Here is a 22448-nt window from a genome sequence, read left to right on the forward strand (position 1 = left end):
AAAACTCCCAAACACTCACACGCGGGGTTACACTCGTAGTGCGAATAATGCGGGCGTGCCAGAACCTTTGCGCAGGTTCAAACGAGGCCGAAAACAGCCTAATCTGACTCCTTACCAGGCTAGTAGGTTTCCCTCCTGCCTGAGTAGCTCTAAGGTCTTTTGGGTTAAGCCAACCACTACGAACTACAGCCCGAAATGCCACAGATCTTGCAATAATCAAAAGCAATTTGAAAACACAAACAATAATGAGACAAAATGCAAATTATATCAATCAATCATACCAGATACAAGTGTAGGCTCCGCGGATTCACTCTTGCGGCTCTTAGTATGTGACCGTACATCCCTTTTGATCTCAATTGATAATAAGCACCAATATAGAAAGACAATAAACAAAGCAATAAACAAATGAAGTAAACAAAAATAGAGAAGTGTGCTGGTTATCAGATGTCTGTGTGTCCCCCCCACGGATAAGCCTCCCTCCTTATATAGGATAAGCCTTGGAAGTTATCAGCTTGTGCAACCGTTCCCTCCAAAGCCACTCCATTCGGCCCATCTCTCTCGAGCTCCAATCAGATGTTGCCACGTAGGCCATCAACCCCTGCTCTCACTCCAACTGTTGCAGCAGTGGCGGGCCCCACCAATGTCGTTTCTCACCTTACTCCCGGTGAGACGCAAGCCTGCGCCTAAGGCTTCCTGTGCCTCTACCACGTGGGCCACCCCTTCACAACCGTCGAGGGTGCAGCCACGAATTGACGCTCTCTCTCGTTCCTGGCCCAACGCCAAGGACCCAGCCTTAGTTCTCTCCCCGTCCAGCCTGTCCAGAGCCTGGTGGTTTTGGGCCGCAAACAGAAGGACAAAAAAGGGTGCAAGTTTGGCTCAACAAGCCTCAACCAAACCAAAAATTTCAGGATTTGGGTTAGCCTTGCCTGCCAGCTAGGCTAGGACCAGTTCGGGCCTGGGCTGGAGCTTGGGGTTGAACTCGGCCTAGCCGGTCCCTACCCTATATAGTTATGTATGCAAGATTAGGGCTGTGACTTAAGTATCATAATTTATATTTAATATACATGATTGATATAATATTTTAAGAATATAAATATTTAGGCTAAAAATTAAATTTTTTTATACAACAATAACTCAGCCTTATCCCAACTGAATGAGGTCGGCTACATGGATCCTTGGCCTCTAATTGGCTCTGTTCGAGCTTATACTTTCCCTAAGATCATTTTAGGTCTGTCCCTAGTTCTTTTTGTTTCTTCAATTTGAATCAAATCACTCCTCCATACTGGGGAATCCAAAGGCCTCCGTTGAAAAATAAAAATTATTTTTTTCATATTTGTGTAAATTGAACATAAAATAACAAAAACTATACCAAACTTGGCCTGTGGTGAGTTAAGAAGTGTTGGGCATAGCCTGAGATATCCCAACCCAACCTTGAGCCTGACTAGGCCTAAGCTGAGCCATACAGACCCTGGCCTAGACCTGGGTTTCAAAAAATTGGGCCAAGCCCAACCTGGTTGGTATATCAAATCTGGTTATGCTGGTACTTACTCATAAGGTAAGTAACATAACTACATAAGTAGTGGAATAAGCTTTCGTACCATCTTTAAGAAGGAAGGCCACAATCAATCATGCCTTTTTTATCAGTGAATTCTCTACGATAATTGCATGTCTCAGTGCAATCAAAACTCTGAGGAGCTTTAGAAATCATGGTGGGCCAGAATCTTCCAATGCTGTGTCCATTCACCCAGGCATGTCCCTTCCCCATACCCAGGATCATTACCCAGAGGAGCCTTGAAGCATGTCTGCCATTAATTACATACATTAATATATTAATTACTCAAATACTCAAATCCTACATAGTTAACATTAAAATTGTGTTATATTAGAGTGAGCGTGTGTGTACCTTATACCACGTCATTGCCCTCTTCAAGGGTAATCCTTCTGAGGTCCATTTTTTATGCCGGGAAAGTCTATAATCGTAGAAATACTTGTTCTCACCATTCAATCCAATCTGTATCCAAAGAAAGTAATAACTAATTTAAGTTGGAATTTGAGATACTGAACTAGGGCTGAAATAGGATTAGGTTGGGCAGGGTTTTTTAAAATTCCAACTTAACTCTGAGTCCCCTTAGCTGGGTCTAGACCCGGTCCGGCCCTTATTCAAGATCAGAAAAATCCAAACCTGATCCACCCTTAGGGCAGGGCCAAGCTGGGCTGACCCTAATTGGCCCCGACCATGGGGAGGGGGAAGGTAGGGGTTGGATCAGGATGACAAGAAGAAGAAGAAGATAGGTTGGGCTGAGCTAGGCTGAGTCGTACTTAACTCGAGGTCTCAACCCTGGCCCGACCCTGACTCAGGGTTAGAAATTCCTAGTCCTGACCTGCCTTCAAGGTTAGGGTATCTCAGCCAAGGCCCTGTTCGGTCTCAGGGCGGGGTCGGGTCATGAAGGTTAAACTTGTGCCCCTAATTATGAAACTTAAAAGAATGAACCAACCACCATTTTTGGGAATTGCAATGCAAAAGAGTCAAGAAAGTTTAAGGAAACTATGACAACATTCCAATACATTTATTTATTTTTGGTAAGATTTCAATACATTATTGTATCAAGCAAAAATGGTCTCAACATTGTGTTATTTCTCAGAAAAGGTGGATGATCAAAATTGGATTCAAAATATCTCTCTCTAGCAAACAGCTTGCACTACCAGCTTCTTGGGGGTGTTGGAGTTGGAACTGCTTAATCCAAAAGTTGTTCCTGAAACATTGATCGAACCAGACTCCTTTCTTGAACATGCATTCTGTAACACAGATAGAGTGTTAGGAGCATCGCTGCTACCTTTCTTGAATGATCCACATGTGCCTTGGGGATCTCCGAAGCTGACAAATTCAATAGCAGAGATTTTGCCACCTATGTCACATGAGAGTTCCAAGATGCTTCCTTCATATGCATTCCCGCATACCTTTCCTACTAAGACTGTCTGGAAATTAATTTGTGTGGGATTTCCACCCATTTCTTTGAAGAAGGTCAATGTGTTATCTTCAACATTCAAAAATGATCATGGGATGTGGTACCTATCGTAATTTTAATAGTTAGCTTATAAGAAGAAGCAGAAGAAGATAAAAAAAGGGTGCAAGTTTGATTCAACAAGCCTCAACCAAACCAAAACTTTCAGGATCTGGGTTAGCCTTGCTTGCCAACTAGGCTAGGGCTAGTTCGGGCTTGGACTACGGCTTGGGGTTGAACCTGGCCTAGTTGGTCCCTACCCTATATAGTTATGTATGCAAGATTAGAGCTATAAATTAAGTATCATTATTTATATTTAATATACATGATTGATATAATATTTTAAGAATATAAATATTTAGGCTAAAAATTAAATTTTTTTATACAACAACTCTGCCTTATCCCAACTGAATGAGGTCAGCTACATGGATCCTTGGCCTCCAATCGGCTCTGTTTGAGCGTATACTTCCCCTAAGATCATTTTAGGTCTGTCCATGGTTCTTTTTGTATATTCAATCTAAATCAAATCACTCCTCCATACTGGGGAATCCAAAGGCCTCCGTTGAAAAATAAATTAATTTTTTCATATTTGTGTAAATTTAACATAAAATAACAAAAACTGTACCAAACTTGGCCTGTGGTGAGTTAAGCAGTGTTGGGCATAGCCTGAGATATCCCAACCCAACCTTGAGCCTGACTAGGCCTGGGCTGAGCCATACAGACCTTGGCCTAGACCTGGGTTTTAAAAAACTGGGCCGAGCCCAGCCTGGTTGGTATATCAAATCTGGTTATGCTAGTACTTACTCATATGGTTAAGTCATATAACTACATGAGTAGTGGAATAAGCTTTCTTACCATCTTTTAGAAGGAAGGCCCAATCAATCATGCATTTTTTATTAGTGAATTCTCCACGATAATCCCATGTCTCAGTGCAATCAAAACCTTGAGGATCTTTAGAAATCTTATTGGGCCAGAATCTTCCAATGTTGTGTCCATTCTTCCAGGCATGTCCTTTCCTCATACTCAACAAATCTACCACCACAGGATCATTACCCAGAGGAGCCTTGAAGCATGTCTGCCATTAATTACACAAATTAATATATTAATTACTCAAATACTCAAATTTTTTTTAGTTAACATTAATATTGTGTTATATCAGAGTTAGCGTGTGTGTACCTTATACCACATCATTGCCCTCTTCAAGGGTAGTCCTTCTAAGGTCCATTTTTTGTGCCGGTAAAGTCTATCATCGTAGAATTGCGTATTCTCACCGTTCAATCCAATCTGCTCCCAAAGAAAGTAATAACTAATTTAAGTTGGAATTTGAGATAGTGAAGTAGGGCTGAAACAGAATTAGGGGTGGCTGGGTTTTTTAAAATTCCAACTCAACTCCAAGTATCCTTAGCTGGGTCTAGACCTGGTCTAGCCTTTATTCAAGATAAGAAAAATCTAATCCTGATCTGTCCTCGGGGCTGGGCCAGGCCGGGCTGACCCTAGTTGGCCATGACTATGGGGAGGGGGAAGGTAGGGGTTGGGTAAGGATGAGAAGAAGAAGAAGAAGATAGGGTTGAGCTGAGCTGGGCTGAGTCGTACTCAACCCGAGGTCTCAACCCTGGCCTGACCCTGACTCAAGGTTAGAAATTCCTAGTCCTGACCTACCTTCAAGGTTAGTGTATCTCAACCAAGGCCCTGTTCGGGCTTAGGGCGGGCTCGGGTCGTGAAGGTTAAACTTGCGCCCCTAATTATGAAACTTAAAAGAATGAACCAACCACCACTTTTGGAAATTGCGATGCAAAAGAGTCAAAAAAGTTTAAGGAAACTATGACAACATTCCAATACATTAATTTTTTTTTTTATAAGATTTAAATACATTATTGTATCAAACAAAAATGGTCTCAACATTGTGTTATATCTTAGAAAAGGAGAATGATCAAAATTGGACTCAAAATATCTCTCCCTAGCAAACAGCTTGTACTGCCAGCTTCTTGGGGGTGTTGGACTTGGACTTGGAACTGCTTAATCCAAAAGTTGTTCCTGAAACATTGATCGAACAAGACTCCTTTCCTGAACATGCATTCTCCAACACAGATAGTGTGTTAGGAACATCGGTGCTACCTTTCTTGAATGATCCACATGTGCCTTGGGGATCTCCGAAGCTAGCAAATTCAATAGTAGAGATTTTGCCATCTATGCCGCATGAGAGTTCCAAGATGCTTCCATCATATGCTTTCCCGCATACCTTTCCTACTATGACCGTCTGGAAATTAATTTGTGGGATTTCCACCCATTTCTTCGAACAAGATCAATGTGTTATCCTCAGCATTTAAGAACGATCGTGGGATGTGGAACATATCATAATTTTAATAGTTAGCTTATAAGAAGAAGAAGAAGAAGAAGAAAAAAAGGGTGCAAGTTTGGCTTAGCAAGCCTCAACCAAACCCAAAATTTCAGGATCTGGGTTAGCCTCACCTACCAGCTAGGTTAGGTCCGGTTTAGGCCTGGGCTGCGGCTTGGGGTTGAAGGTGACCTAGCCGGTCCCTACCCTATATAGTTATGTATGCAAGATTAGGGCTATAAATTAAGTATCATAGTTTATATTTAATTTACATGATTGATATAATATTTTAAGAATATAAATATTTAGGCTAAAAATTAAATTTTTTTATACAACAACTTAGCCTTATCCCAACTGAATGAGGTCGGCTACATGGATCCTTGGCCTCCAATTGGCTCTGTTTGAGCTTATACTTCCCCTAAGATCATTTTAGGTCTGTCCCTAGTTCTTTTTGTTTCTTCAATCTGAATCAAATCACTCCTCTATACTGGGGAATCCAAAGGCTTCCATTGAAAAATATAATATAATATTTTCATATTTGTGTAAATTTAACATAAAATAACAAAAATTGTACCATACTTGGCCTATGGTGAGTTAAGCAGTGTTGGCATAGCCTGAGATATCCCAACCCAACCTTGAGCCTGACTAGGCCTGGGCTGAGCCATACAAACCCTAGCTTGGACCAGGGTTTTAAAAAACTCGGCCGAGCCCAACCTGGTTGGTATATCAAATCTAGTTATGCTGGTACTTACTCATATGGTAAGTAACATAACTACATAAATAGTGGAATAAGCTTTGTTACCATCTTTGAGAAGGAAGGACACAATCAATCATACATTTTTTATCAGTGAATTCTCCATGATAATCGCTTGTCTCAGTGCAATCAAAACCCTGAGGAGCTTTATAAATCATGGTGGGCTAGAATCTTCCAATGCTGTGTCCATTCACCCAGGCATGTCCCTTCCCCATACTCAACAAATCTACCACCACAGGATCATCACCCAGAGGAGCCTTGAAGCATGTCTGCCATTAATTACACACATTAATATATTAATTACTCAAATACTCAACTTTTTTTTAGTTAACATTAATATTGTGTTATATCAGAGTTAGCGTGTGTGTACCTTATACCACATCATTGTCCTCTTCAAGGGCAGTCCTTCTAAGGTCCATTTTTTGTGCCGGGAAAGTCTATCATCGTAGAATTGCGTATTCTCACCGTTCAATCAAATCTGCTTCCAAAGAAAGTAATAACTAATTTAAGTTGGAATTTGAGATATTGAACTAGGGCTGAAACAGGATTAGGTTGGGCTGGGTTTTTTAAAATTCCAACTCAACTCCGAGTCCCCTTAGCTGGGTCTAGATATGGTCCGACCCTTATTCAAGATTAGAAAAATCCAATCCTGATTCTCCCTCAGGTTCGGGCCAGGCCGGGCTGACCCTAATTGGCGCTGACCATGGGGAGGGGGAAGGTAGGGGTTGGGTCAGGATGAGAAGAAGAAGAAGAAGGCAAGGTTGGGCTGAGCTAGACTGACTCGTACTCAGCCTGAGGTCTCAACCCTGGCCCGACCCTTACTCAGGGTTAAAAGTTCCTAATCCTGACCTGCCTTAAAGGTTAGGGTATCTCAGCCAAGGCCCTGTTCAGGCTCAGGGTGGGTTCAGGTCATGAAGGTTAAATATGCGCCCCTAATTTTGAAACTTAAAAGAATGAAACAACCACAATTTTTGGGAATTGCGATGCAAAAGAGTCAAGAAATTTTAAGGAAACTATGACAATATTCCAATGCATTAATTATTTTTTGGGTAAGATTTCAATACATTATGGTATCAAGCAAAAATGGTCTCAACAGTGTGTTATTTCTCAAAAAAGTAAGATGATCAAAATTGAACTCAAAATATCTCTCTCTAGCAAACAGCTTGCACTGCCAACTTCTTGGGGGTGTTGGAGTTGGAACTGCTTAATCCAAAAGTTGTTCCTGAAACATTGATCGAACAAGACTCCTTTCCTGAACATGCATTCTGCAACACAGATAGAGTGTTGGGAGCATCATTGCTACCTTTCTTGAATGATCCACATGTGCCTTGGGGATCTCGGTCGGCAAATTCAATAGCGGAGATTTTTCCACTTATGCCGCATGAGAGTTCCAAGATGCTTCCTTCATATGCATTACCACATACCTTTCCTATCTGTGACCGTCGAAAATTAATTTGTGTCGGATTTCCACTCATTTCTTCGAACAAGATCAATGTGTTGTCCTCAGCATTCAAGAATGATCGTGGGATGTGGTACCTATAGTAATTTTCATAGTTAGCTTATATGAAGAAGAAGAAGAAGAAGAAAAAAAAAGGGTGCAAGTTTGGCACAGAAGCCTCAACCAAACCAAAAATTTTAGGATCTGGGTTAGCCTTGCCTGCTAGCTAGGCTAGGACCAATTCGGGCCTGGGCTGTGGCTTGGCGTTGAACCTGGCCTAGCCGGGCCCTACTCTATATAGTTATGTATGCGAGATTAGGGCTATGAATTAAGTATCATAATTTATATTTAATATACATGATTGATAAAAAATGTTAAGAATATAAATATTTAGGCTAAAAATTAAATTTTTTTATACAACAACTCAGCCTTTTCCCCACTGAATGAGGTCAGCTACATGGATCCTTGGCTCCAATCGGCTCTATTCGAGCTTTTACTTTCCCTAAGATCATTTTAGGTCTGTCCCTGGTTCTTTTTGTTCCTTCAATCTGAATCAAATCACTCCTCACTACTGGGGAATCCAAAGGCCTTTGTTGAAAAATAAAAATTAATTTTTTCATATTTGTGTAAATTTAACATAAAATAACAAAAACTATACCAAACTTGGCCTGTGGTGAGTTAAGCAGTGTTGGGCATAGCCTGAGATATCCCAACCCAACCTTGAGCCTGACTAGGCCTGGGCTGAGCCATACAGACCCTGGCCTGGACCTGGGTTTTCAAAAACTGGGCCAAGCCCAGCCTGGTTGGTATATCAAATTTGGTTATGCTGGTACTTACTCATATGGTGAGTAACATAACTACATAAGTACTGAAATAAGCTTTCTTACCATCTTTGAGAAGGAAAGCCACAATCAATCATGCATTTTTTATCAGTGTATTCTCCACGATAATCGCATGTCTCAGTGCAATCGAAACCCTGAGGAGCTTTAGAAATCATGGTAGGCCAGAATCTTCCAATGCTGTGTCCATTCACCCAGGCATGTCCCTTCCCCATACTCAACAAATCTACCACCACAGGATCATTACCCAGAGGGGCCTTGAAGCTTGTCTGCCATTAACAATTACACACATTAATATATTAATTACTCAAATCCTCAAATCCTACTTAGTTAACATTAATAATGTGTTATATCAGAGTGAGGGTGTGTGTACCTTATACCACGTCATTGCCCTCTTCAAGGGTAGTCCTTCTGAGGTCCATTTTTTACCCCGGGAAAGTCTATCATCCCAGAATTGCTTGTTCTCACCGTTCAATCCAATCTGCATCCAAAGAAAGTAATAATTAATTTAAGTTGGAATTTGTGATATTGAACTATGGTTGCAACAGGATCAGGTTGGGCCGGATTTTTTAAAATTCCAACTCAACTCTGAGTCCCCTTAGCTGGGTCTAGACCCGGTCCGGCCCTTATTCAAGATCAGAAAAATCCAATCCTGATCCACCCTTAGGGCAGGGCCAAGCTGGGCTGACCCTAATTGGCCCTGACCATGGGGAGGGGGAAGGTAGGGGTTGGATCAGGATGACAAGAAGAAGAAGAAGATAGGGTTGGGCTGAGCTAGGCTGAGTCGTACTTAACTCGAGGTCTCAACCCTAGCCCGACCCTGACTCAGGGTTAGAAATTCCTAGTCCTGACCTGCCTTCAAGGTTAGGGTATCTCAGCCAAGGCCCTGTTCGGTCTCAGGGCGGGGTCGGGTCATGAAGGTTAAACTTGTGCCCCTAATTATGAAACTTAAAAGAATGAACCAACCACCATTTTTGGGAATTGCAATGCAAAAGAGTCAAGAAAGTTTAAGGAAACTATGACAACATTCCAATACATTTATTTATTTTTGGTAAGATTTCAATACATTATTGTATCAAGCAAAAATGGTCTCAACATTGTGTTATTTCTCAGAAAAGGTGGATGATCAAAATTGGATTCAAAATATCTCTCTCTAGAAAACTGCTTGCACTAACAGCTTCTTGGGGGTGTTGGAGTTGGAACTGCTTAATCCAAAAGTTGTTCCTGAAACATTGATCGAACCAGACTCCTTTCTTGAACATGCATTCTGTAACACAGATAGAGTGTTAGGAGCATCGCTGCTACCTTTCTTGAATGATCCACATGTGCCTTGGGGATCTCCGAAGCTGACAAATTCAATAGCAGAGATTTTGCCACCTATGTCACATGAGAGTTCCAAGATGCTTCCTTCATAGCATACCTTTCCTACTAAGACTGTCTGGAAATTAATTTGTGTGGGATTTCCACCCATTTCTTTGAAGAAGGTCAATGTGTTATCTTCAACATTCAAAAATGATCATGGGATGTGGTACCTATCGTAATTTTAATAGTTAGCTTATAAGAAGAAGCAGAAGAAGATAAAAAAAGGGTGCAAGTTTGATTCAACAAGCCTCAACCAAACCAAAACTTTCAGGATCTGGGTTAGCCTTGCTTGCCAACTAGGCTAGAGCTAGTTCGGGCTTGGACTACGGCTTGGGGTTGAACCTGGCCTAGTTGGTCCCTACCCTATATAGTTATGTATGCAAGATTAGAGCTATAAATTAAGTATCATTATTTATATTTAATATACATGATTGATATAATATTTTAAGAATATAAATATTTAGGCTAAAAATTAAATTATTTTATACAACAACTCTGCCTTATCCCAACTGAATGAGGTCAGCTACATGGATCCTTGGCCTCCAATCGGCTCTATTTGAGCGTATACTTCCCCTAAGATCATTTTAGGTCTGTCCATGGTTCTTTTTGTATATTCAATCTAAATCAAATCACTCCTCCATACTGGGGAATCCAAAGGCCTCCGTTGAAAAATAAATTAATTTTTTCATATTTGTGTAAATTTAACATAAAATAACAAAAACTGTACCAAACTTGGCCTGTGGTGAGTTAAGCAGTGTTGGGCATAGCCTGAGATATCCCAACCCAACCTTGAGCCTGACTAGGCCTGGGCTGAGCCATACAGACCTTGGCCTAGACCTGGGTTTTAAAAAACTGGGCCGAGCCCAGCCTGGTTGGTATATCAAATCTGGTTATGCTAGTACTTACTCATATGGTTAAGTCATATAACTACATGAGTAGTGGAATAAGCTTTCTTACCATCTTTTAGAAGGAAGGCCCAATCAATCATGCATTTTTTATTAGTGAATTCTCCACGATAATCCCATGTCTCAGTGCAATCAAAACCTTGAGGATCTTTAGAAATCTTATTGGGCCAGAATCTTCCAATGTTGTGTCCATTCTTCCAGGCATGTCCTTTCCTCATACTCAACAAATCTACCACCACAGGATCATTACCCGGAGGAGCCTTGAAGCATGTCTGCCATTAATTACACAAATTAATATATTAATTACTCAAATACTCAAATTTTTTTAGTTAACATTAATATTGTGTTATATCAGAGTTAGCGTGTGTGTACCTTATACCACATCATTGCCCTCTTCAAGGGTAGTCCTTCTAAGGTCCATTTTTTGTGCCGGTAAAGTCTATCATCGTAGAATTGCGTATTCTCACCGTTCAATCCAATCTGCTCCCAAAGAAAGTAATAACTAATTTAAGTTGGAATTTGAGATAGTGAAGTAGGGCTGAAACAGAATTAGGGGTGGCTGGGTTTTTTAAAATTCCAACTCAACTCCAAGTATCCTTAGCTGGGTCTAGACCTGGTCTAGCCTTTATTCAAGATAAGAAAAATCTAATCCTGATCTGTCCTCGGGGCTGGGCCAGGCCGGGCTGACCCTAGTTGGCCATGACTATGGGGAGGGGGAAGGTAGGGGTTGGGTAAGGATGAGAAGAAGAAGAAGAAGATAGGGTTGAGCTGAGCTGGGCTGAGTCGTACTCAACCCGAGGTCTCAACCCTGGCCTGACCCTGACTCAAGGTTAGAAATTCCTAGTCCTGACCTACCTTCAAGGTTAGTGTATCTCAACCAAGGCCCTGTTCGGGCTTAGGGCGGGCTCGAGTCGTGAAGGTTAAACTTGCGCCCCTAATTATGAAACTTAAAAGAATGAACCAACCACCACTTTTGGAAATTGCGATGCAAAAGAGTCAAAAAAGTTTAAGGAAACTATGACAACATTCCAATACATTAATTTTTTTTTTATAAGATTTAAATACATTATTGTATCAAACAAAAATGGTCTCAACATTGTGTTATATCTTAGAAAAGGAGAATGATCAAAATTGGACTCAAAATATCTCTCCCTAGCAAACAGCTTGTACTGCCAGCTTCTTGGGGGTGTTGGACTTGGACTTGGAACTGCTTAATCCAAAAGTTGTTCCTGAAACATTGATCGAACAAGACTCCTTTCCTGAACATGCATTCTCCAACACAGATAGTGTGTTAGGAACATCGGTGCTACCTTTCTTGAATGATCCACATGTGCCTTGGGGATCTCCGAAGCTAGCAAATTCAATAGTAGAGATTTTGCCATCTATGCCGCATGAGAGTTCCAAGATGCTTCCATCATATGCTTTCCCGCATACCTTTCCTACTATGACCGTCTGGAAATTAATTTGTGGGATTTCCACCCATTTCTTCGAACAAGATCAATGTGTTATCCTCAGCATTTAAGAACGATCGTGGGATGTGGAACATATCATAATTTTAATAGTTAGCTTATAAGAAGAAGAAGAAGAAGAAGAAAAAAAGGGTGCAAGTTTGGCTTAGCAAGCCTCAACCAAACCCAAAATTTCAGGATCTGGGTTAGCCTCACCTACCAGCTAGGTTAGGTCCGGTTTAGGCCTGGGCTGCGGCTTGGGGTTGAAGGTGACCTAGCCGGTCCCTACCCTATATAGTTATGTATGCAAGATTAGGGCTATAAATTAAGTATCATAGTTTATATTTAATTTACATGATTGATATAATATTTTAAGAATATAAATATTTAGGCTAAAAATTAAATTTTTTTATACAACAACTTAGCCTTATCCCAACTGAATGAGGTTGGCTACATGGATCCTTGGCCTCCAATTGGCTCTGTTTGAGCTTATACTTCCCCTAAGATCATTTTAGGTCTGTCCCTAGTTCTTTTTGTTTCTTCAATCTGAATCAAATCACTCCTCTATACTGGGGAATCCAAAGGCTTCCATTGAAAAATATAATATAATATTTTCATATTTGTGTAAATTTAACATAAAATAACAAAAATTGTACCATACTTGGCCTATGGTGAGTTAAGCAGTGTTGGCATAGCCTGAGATATCCCAACCCAACCTTGAGCCTGACTAGGCCTGGGCTGAGCCATACAAACCCTAGCTTGGACCAGGGTTTTAAAAAACTCGGCCGAGCCCAACCTGGTTGGTATATCAAATCTAGTTATGCTGGTACTTACTCATATGGTAAGTAACATAACTACATAAATAGTGGAATAAGCTTTGTTACCATCTTTGAGAAGGAAGGACACAATCAATCATACATTTTTTATCGTGAATTCTCCATGATAATCGCTTGTCTCAAAGGCAATCAAAACCCCGAGGAGCTTTATAAATCATGGTGGGCTAGAATCTTCCAATGCTGTGTCCATTCACCCAGGCATGTCCCTTCCCCATACTCAACAAATCTACCACCACAGGATCATCACCCAGAGGAGCCTTGAAGCATGTCTGCCATTAATTACACACATTAATATATTAATTACTCAAATACTCAACTTTTTTTTAGTTAACATTAATATTGTGTTATATCAGAGTTAGCGTGTGTGTACCTTATACCACATCATTGTCCTCTTCAAGGGCAGTCCTTCTAAGGTCCATTTTTTGTGCCAGGAAAGTCTATCATCGTAGAATTGCGTATTCTCACCGTTCAATCAAATCTGCTTCCAAAGAAAGTAATAACTAATTTAAGTTGGAATTTGAGATATTGAACTAGGGCTGAAACAGGATTAGGTTGGGCTGGGTTTTTTAAAATTCCAACTCAACTCCGAGTCCCCTTAGCTGGGTCTAGATATGGTCCGACCCTTATTCAAGATTAGAAAAATCCAATCCTGATTCTCCCTCAGGGTCGGGCCAGGCCGGGCTGACCCTAATTGGCCCTGACCATGGGGAGGGGGAAGGTAGGGGTTGGGTCAGGATGAGAAGAAGAAGAAGAAGGCAAGGTTGGGCTGAGCTAGACTGACTCGTACTCAGCCTAAGGTCTCAACCCTGGCCCGACCCTTACTCAGGGTTAAAAGTTCCTAATCCTGACCTGCCTTAAAGGTTAGGGTATCTCAGCCAAGGCCCTGTTCAGGCTCAGGGTGGGTTCAGGTCATGAAGGTTAAATATGCGCCCCTAATTTTGAAACTTAAAAGAATGAAACAACCACAATTTTTGGGAATTGCGATGCAAAAGAGTCAAGAAATTTTAAGGAAACTATGACAATATTCCAATGCATTAATTATTTTTTTGGTAAGATTTCAATACATTATGGTATCAAGCAAAAATGGTCTCAACAATGTGTTATTTCTCAAAAAAGTAAGATGATCAAAATTGAACTCAAAATATCTCTCTCTAGCAAACAGCTTGCACTGCCAACTTCTTGGGGGTGTTGGAGTTGGAACTGCTTAATCCAAAAGTTGTTCCTGAAACATTGATCGAACAAGACTCCTTTCCTGAACATGCATTCTGCAACACAGATAGAGTGTTGGGAGCATCGTTGCTACCTTTCTTGAATGATCCACATGTGCCTTGGGGATCTCCGAAGCTGGCAAATTCAATAGCAGAGATTTTTCCACTTATGCCGCATGAGAGTTCCAAGATGCTTCCTTCATATGCATTACCACATACCTTTCCTACTGTGACCGTCTGAAAATTAATTTGTGTCGGATTTCCACTCATTTCTTCGAACAAGATCAATGTGTTGTCCTCAGCATTCAAGAATGATCGTGGGATGTGGTACCTATAGTAATTTTCATAGTTAGCTTATAAGAAGAAAAAGAAGAAGAAGAAAAAAAAAGGGTGCAAGTTTGGCACAGCAAGCCTCAACCAAACCAAAAATTTTAGGATCTGGGTTAGCCTTGCCTGCTAGCTAGGCTAGGGCCAATTCGGGCCTGGGCTGTGGCTTGGCGTTGAACCTGGCCTAGCCGGGCCCTACTCTATATAGTTATGTATGCGAGATTAGGGCTATGAATTAAGTATCATAATTTATATTTAATATACATGATTGATAAAAAATGTTAAGAATATAAATATTTAGGCTAAAAATTAAATTTTTTTATACAACAACTCAGCCTTTTCCCCACTGAATGAGGTCAGCTACATGGATCCTTGGCTCCAATCGGCTCTATTCGAGCTTTTACTTTCCCTAAGATCATTTTAGGTCTGTCCCTGGTTCTTTTTGTTCCTTCAATCTGAATCAAATCACTCCTCACTACTGGGGAATCCAAAGGCCTTTGTTGAAAAATAAAAATTAATTTTTTCATATTTGTGTAAATTTAACATAAAATAACAAAAACTATACCAAACTTGGCCTGTGGTGAGTTAAGCAGTGTTGGGCATAGCCTGAGATATCCCAACCCAACCTTGAGCCTGACTAGGCCTGGGCTGAGCCATACAGACCCTGGCCTGGACCTGGGTTTTCAAAAACTGGGCCAAGCCCAGCCTGGTTGGTATATCAAATTTGGTTATGCTGGTACTTACTCATATGGTGAGTAACATAACTACATAAATCTTGAAATAAGCTTTCTTACCATCTTTGAGAAGGAAAGCCACAATCAATCATGCATTTTTTATCAGTGTATTCTCCACGATAATCGCATGTCTCAAAGGCAATCGAAACCCCGAGGAGCTTTAGAAATCATGGTAGGCCGAATCTTCCAATCGTGTCCATTCACCCAGGCATGTCCCTTCCCCATACTCAACAAATCTACCACCACAGGATCATTACCCAGGGGCCTTGAAGCTTGTCCGCCATTAACAATTACACACATTAATATATTAATTACTCAAATCCTCAAATCCTACTTAGTTAACATTAATAATGTGTTATATCAGAGTGAGGGTGTGTGTACCTTATACCACGTCATTGCCCTCTTCAAGGGTAGTCCTTCTGAGGTCCATTTTTTACCCCGGGAAAGTCTATCATCCCAGAATTGCTTGTTCTCACCGTTCAATCCAATCTGCATCCAAAGAAAGTAATAATTAATTTAAGTTGGAATTTGTGTTATTGAACTATGGTTGCAACAGGATCAGGTTGGGCCGGATTTTTTAAAATTCCAACTCAAGTCCGAGTCCCCTAAGCTGGGTCTAGGCCCGGTCCAGCCCTTATTCAAGGCCAGAAAAATTCAATCTTGATTCGCCCTCCGGGCCAGGCCAGGCCAGGCTGACCTTAATTGGCCCTGACCATGGGGAGGGGGAAGGTAGGGGTTGGGTCAGGATGAGAAGAAGAAGAAGAAGAAGACAGGGTTGAGTCGTACTCAGCTTGAGGTCTCAACCCTGGTCTAACCCAGCCCGACCCTAACTCAGGGTTAGAAATTTCCAGTCCTGACCCGCTTTCAAGGTCAAGGTATCTCAGCCAAGGCTTTGTTCGGGCTATGGGCTGGCTCGGGCCGTGAAGGTTAAACTTGCACCCCTAATTATGAAACTTAAAAGAATGAACCAACCATTATTAATTGAATCAATAATTCAAAATTATTAATAATATATATTACCTTATTGGACCATTCGTTTGATGATAGATCTTTAGTAACATTACCATTTCCAATTAACTTAACTGGACCACCAACTATTCCAGTGGGTACCAAATCGAAATATGAACCATAATTCTGCATGAAAGAGGAAAAGAGAAAAGAAAAAACAAATGAGAAATTGATGAATTTTTTTTCTTCTTCTAACTTTCACTTATTTTAATTGTGAACTTGGTAACTGAGAAAATTGAACTATGTACCGCTAATCCAACTGTGGCACTAAGTAAAGATAAGTGATTAATGCCTATCTTCAATGTGACTGGTTTTTCAAACACGAAACCACCACCACCACTACTCCAATCAGATGCTGTTAATACACCAAATTAAATTTAGAAATTTAAGTTAATAGGTGAGATTACAACATCTAAATCAACATTAAAACTTAAATAATTGGGGGAAGAAAAAGTTAAATTTAAGCTAATCAAGTTTAAATTATTACCCATTCTCTTCTTGTTGACATAAGCATGAAGTACATGGCCTGTTGTATTCACATGCAGGATCGCATTTTTACCGAAAGAATCATAGATGTTCACACTGAATGTAAAATCCCAACAACAACATAATTAATATACTGATCGGATCAAATTAAAAAGTAAGGCACGCAACTTACAATTTGTTGGGGTTAGAGTTTTGGGTTCCTGTATATTGTCTCTATGTGAAAAACCCTAACTACAAGCAAAATGAAGTACTTTGTGAGGGGGAGAGTAGTGTAGAAAGTTTTTTCAGGAAATAGTATAAAATATCTAGTTCTGGGTGGATGTATGCAATCTTGCCGAACCACGGTAAATTCTAAACTCATTGCATTGTGTGTGATTGTTTACTTAGGTTCTTCCTTGTGGTTACTTAGTCCAATACAAGTAGTATCAAAGCTAATGTTACGGTAGAGCCAGGGCATGGGCACCTGGTGCGCCTCCTAAGATGAATTCTACCCAAGTCCCTAACAAAGGTTGCCTCATAGGAAAAACCAAAAACAAGAGAAGAAAGAATGAAGGGTGACCAAAAGCTACCTAGTCATGTACCACAGGTAGTCACTGGCACCAGCAGTTGTTGCCTTTTGCTCAAGAAGCTTGTTTGTAGTTAAAGATCCCTTTCCTGTGAGAGCATCTTTCAAGGGCTCAGCCTTCCATAACCAATTGAATTGAGTATCAACATTGCTTGGATTTTTTTTCTTCAAGTATGTCTGGGTGGTGACCTGGAAAATTACAAAAAAAAACTTGAACTTCTGAAACCCTTGGAAGACAATGAAAAACTTCAATTATAAGAAAGGATTAAAACAAATTCATTATCAAAGTAAGTAAATAAATTCTCCCTGTTAATTACCTTAGCAGTGTTGTAGATCTCTTTGTTGCAGTCAGCAAGAAGACTAACAGACCAAGCAGGCAAGAAATACTTGCCATTCTTTCCCAAGTCAATATTCAAATCTTGTTTAGTATCATTGTTGCTCAAGAAGCAGAATGATTTTCCAGTAGAGCTGTCCATGAATGTAGAAAACTAAAAACAAATTGAAACAACATTAATTACTTCTTTTCTCATTCTCAATTCCAAAGATTTACAGAAAACAAAAATGGGTAGAAGAATTACTAAGGATGGGTTATTGAAAAATATACCACAACACCGTTTTGGATGTCCTTGTGTGTAATTGACTGTTTAGTGAGAATCTTCTCAGCTGATTTGATCTGTTCATGAAGTTGCTTTAGGTGTCCCCACTTTGGTTGATTGAGAAGCCCTGAGAAGTTTGATATATTAAAATTTCCTTTTATAGAGAAGAAAGTCATTATAATCATAAGGGTATTTTTTGGTGTCAAAATGCCATCTTAATTATTTGAAGGGAAAAGGCTGGGCACACTGCTGGTGTACCATAAGCTAGGACCCACTATGTCTATCTCTCTCTTCCCCCATTGGTATAATCCGTTAATTTACCGCACACGGGCGATGTGCCTATCCCTCTCCTTGTTTGGTATTTTACAAGTTAAAACGTGGCCAACATTATTGGTCTAGTAGTTCATTTATGTTGCAATGCAAACTAGAAGTAACAATGGCATTTTAGTAATTATAATGTGTAATGCCAGTAATAGTAATTGCATTTCTGTAATTTCAAGTCTTCTGTTGTGATGTCAAAATTAAGGGTGTCAATCGGTTCGGTTTCAGTTTGATTCTTGTTCAGTTCAGTTCAGTTACGGTTCTAATTTGGTTTTCTAATACGGGTTTAATTTGGTTCTCCAATTTGGTTCTTCAATACGGTTCCATTCTGCTAGACTGTCAATTGTGAAGAAACTCCATTTGTATAAATAAAATACTCACAAAACCTTAAAAGAACCAGAAATATTAATAAATAAATAAGAATCCCAGTGAGTTCTCCATTTTTTGATCTTATCTTTCAGCTTACCCATTAATAAAGTCAGAAAAACACATCAAAATTATAGTTCCAAAACGAAAGGCAACACCATTTAAAAAAATAATAATAATTTTGGATTTAAATGTGGTATTTGGTTCGGTTTCAGTTCAAACCAATGGTTTTTAAACTAAAACCGAAATCAAACCGAACCAGATTAAATGATCATTTACTAGAACCGAAACCAACCCAAATTTATTCAGTTCGGTTCGGTTAATTCGGCTTAGCTTCGGGTTTGATATTTGGTTTCGGTTTGGTTTTGACACCCTTAGTCCAAATAGAGGGTGGGTCTCAACACAATGGTAAAGTTGCTCCATTTCAACCTAATGATTGTGGATTTGAGTCAAGAAACAACCTCTTCGTGAAGTGGGGGTAAAGTTATTCTTCTATTTTCTTTAAAGGAGAATGTTCTCTGTGCCGCAGCGCAGGCTATGCCCAAGCACATGGGCCTGCCACTCAAGGGGGCAGGGTTGTAATTACTCTCACCCCCATGTGCCTGGGAGCAGCCTGCGCTCCGGCCCCGAAAACAGCGCCCCTTTCTTTAAATAGTGGCCACATACAAGTCTAATATTAATTTGAATTGATAATTACCATATTCATCAAGTGGGGCGTCATAATCATAAGTGGTTGAGATATAAGGTCCGCCAGCTGAACGACCAAAATTGGTTCCTCCATGGTACTGAAAGAAGTAAAGAAAATATTAAATTCTTTCTCAATGTACATAAAAGTAAAATCCACCTATGTATGTATGTATGTATGTTTATGCAAACGCCACAAACTTCTCCTATTTATATATTAATTGTTTGGTTTCTTAACTAGCATTTCTGCAAATCAAAGGATTAGTCTCTATTAATTAATAGTGTAGGTGTTAATCTGACTAGGGGAAACTAACCATATAGTAGTTTTGGAGGACACCACCAAATTGGTAGAAACGGGCAACTGCATAAGCCACATCTTCAGCAGCTCTAATGTGGGTTGGGAGGCCCCAGCCCTTGAACCTGAAAGAAAGAAAGAAAACCTTCAAATTTTAGGACATTTTTGGGTTGTTGGTAGTAATTTTGAAGAGTTAAAAGCTTACTTACCAGCCAGTCCAGTTCTCAGTCCACATTCTAGGACTTTTTGGATTGTTTGGCTTCCAATCAAAACTGGTATAAAATCCATTATGTGTGTTTATCTGATCCAAAATACAAACAAGAAGGAATATAATTACCAAAGAGCCAAACAAGTGTATATAAAAAATAATAATAATAATAATTAAGAACCAGATGCTATTAATGAAGCTTGATCTCAATTAATCTAAATCTTTTGGAAGCCCCCAAGTTGAATTTTTGAGAGTCGTTTATATTGCGGATAATTTTGTACTTTTGGAGATTAAGATTAATCTGTATTGCACTACATGAGATGCTATATATATGAGTTATCTTCTAAGGAGGTGTATGTGTTTATAATTTCTTCATTAGAATAGTGGAAGCTCTTTGGTTGTCGCTCGGTCGTGCACATATCCATCTTGAGTGAACCACATAACTCTGTGTTCTATGTTTGTATTCTCTTTTTTCTTTTGCAAATCTCTGTTTTGCTGCATTATTAATTATTAACACCAAACATACCCAACAGAAGCAAGAAGGAAGAAATATATGATTAATGATATTTATGTATACCACAGTCTGTGGTGCATCGTCCTGTTGACACATGATCCATGGAATTCCGATATTTTGAGATAGAGCCATCTTTGCACACCATTGAATATAGCTTTCCCCTGCGTCTCCATATGGTTTCATGATATTCCCATATTCGTTCTCAATCTTTTGTACAGATATCAACCAAACATTATTCAAATAATTAGTAATCATACTATATAGCTAGGGATAACATTATTAATTAATAATAGTAGCAACAACAACAAAAACAATGAGACCTGTGCAAGGATTATGGGTCCTCCTTGTGGAGCAAAGAGGTTAGCTTGTTTAGCCATGTCAACAATTTTGGTGGTGAATTTTTGCATCTCATCCTATAAGAAAAAAAAATGAGATTGTTTAGCTTGTTTAGCCATGTAAGTAGGACCATGTTCGCGTAGCGGTATCGCATCCGCGCGCTCTACTGCAAAGAACATTTTCCCTATATGTAAGCAACAAAAATGGAATTCTGCGTTGGAATTAACCTTGTAAACTTGATTATCTGTTCTGAATGCAATTCCTGGTAGATTATGCAACCACACTGGGAATCCTCTGATAAAAAAGAAAAGGCACTTAGTTAGTAATTGTGGAGTCTATATAAATAATGAAAGTATACAGGTTAGCACCCTTTGGATAAAGGTGTCGCATTTCCATGTTAATCTTTCTGTTCTTTACCATTTCACCTAAAAACTCGAACTTTTAGTGAAGGCAGTGTAAATATTATATACATCAACACTTCTCCACACGTGTAAGTCAAGATCCTATGATCCTTGCACGTGAAGCTCACGCAGCACAGAGGGAGAAGAAATGTCCAGATCTTCCCTGCTCAATATACCATGTTCGCTACCGTTTCACCTAAAAACTTGAACTTTTAGTGAGTCATATTTATATGAATTACATACCCATAGTCCCATTCTGCACAGACATAAGGACCAATGCGAAGAATGGCATATAGCCCAGCTTGTTGCACTGTCTTGAAGAATCTGATGATGTCTAGGTTTCCCTCAAAATGGAACTAAGTAGAGAAAATACAGGAAAACCAAAAAAAAAATAGAAAGAGGTACAAAAACAGTTAGAATGTGTTAATAGGCATATTTTGTTCATAAACCATCAGTTATAGATTGAGATTAAAACCTCGCCACGATTGGGCTCATGGAAATCCCAAAAAATGTAAGTCTCAATTGCATCGAGTCCACCTTCTTTTGCTTTGTTGATAAGATCTGGCCACATCTGAATCAATAATGTAGAAATTAATAATGGTGTTTCCAATGAAGTGTATGATTTGAACTGTTAATCGGATCTGGGTCTTGGACCCGATCTATGGTACCCATGTGGGGTGGCCTAACCCAACCTGTGAGCAAGGGGAGGGAGCCGTTCACTTTAAGTGAACGACTCCCTCTCTCCCTTTCCTATTTAGAGTGAAAGATTGCAAAGGTGGGGTACCTAAGGGTTTTGGCTACATATATATATATATATAGATACTCCAACCCTAAGGCCCCATATCATTAACACTGGAAACCAAAATTTCCCTCTCTTTTTATTCTCCAAGTTTTTGTGTCCTCTTGGGATTCCATCTCATCCCAAGGATTCGTGGTGTGAAGTTTTTCTTCGTGGAAAAACCTTTTAAGATATTCGAAGATCGTAAAGGAGATCGTTCGAGTTCGTGCGCTTGTAATCAAAGGCTGGTTTTTGATCTCTTCCGTTGCATTCCCAGATCCGTTCAGATATGATCCGAACCCATGGGAATCTCTATTTATTTATATGAACAAATTAATAGGAAGAAAAAGAAACTCATCAAAAAGTTCATACTACTTTACCTCTGCTGTGCTGCGTGGGTAATGGATAGCCCCAGAAACCAGAATTCTGGGTTCTCCATTGAGTAGAAGTTGGCCATTGTCATAAGTGACCTGTGTTGCTGCTGCATCTGCATGCGTCAGTAGTGAAGTTGAAAAACACAGCAGGGTGCTTAAACCTAGAAGAAGTAGCATTTTTCTCTTAGAGTACTCCATTATCGATCATATACATCCTTGACAGGGAAACAACTTGTATATATAGGTTGATCTGATAACCCAAATTTCTAACATTAGAGTAATTAAATCGGGTAAAGCAGCATTCTAAGCTCAAAATAGTATCTTATGA

The 22448-nt window shown here is 39.7% G+C and overlaps 1 pseudogene; it reads right to left on the reverse strand.

Moving 5' to 3' along the window:
* Positions 1-1697: 1697 nt before the first annotated feature.
* LOC122659248 lies at positions 1698-22210 on the reverse strand (annotated as a pseudogene).
* Positions 22211-22448: the final 238 nt, after the last annotated feature.

The sequence above is a fragment of the Telopea speciosissima genome, chromosome 4 (assembly GCF_018873765.1).
Source record: "Telopea speciosissima isolate NSW1024214 ecotype Mountain lineage chromosome 4, Tspe_v1, whole genome shotgun sequence".
Classification (NCBI taxonomy): Eukaryota; Viridiplantae; Streptophyta; class Magnoliopsida; order Proteales; family Proteaceae; genus Telopea; species Telopea speciosissima.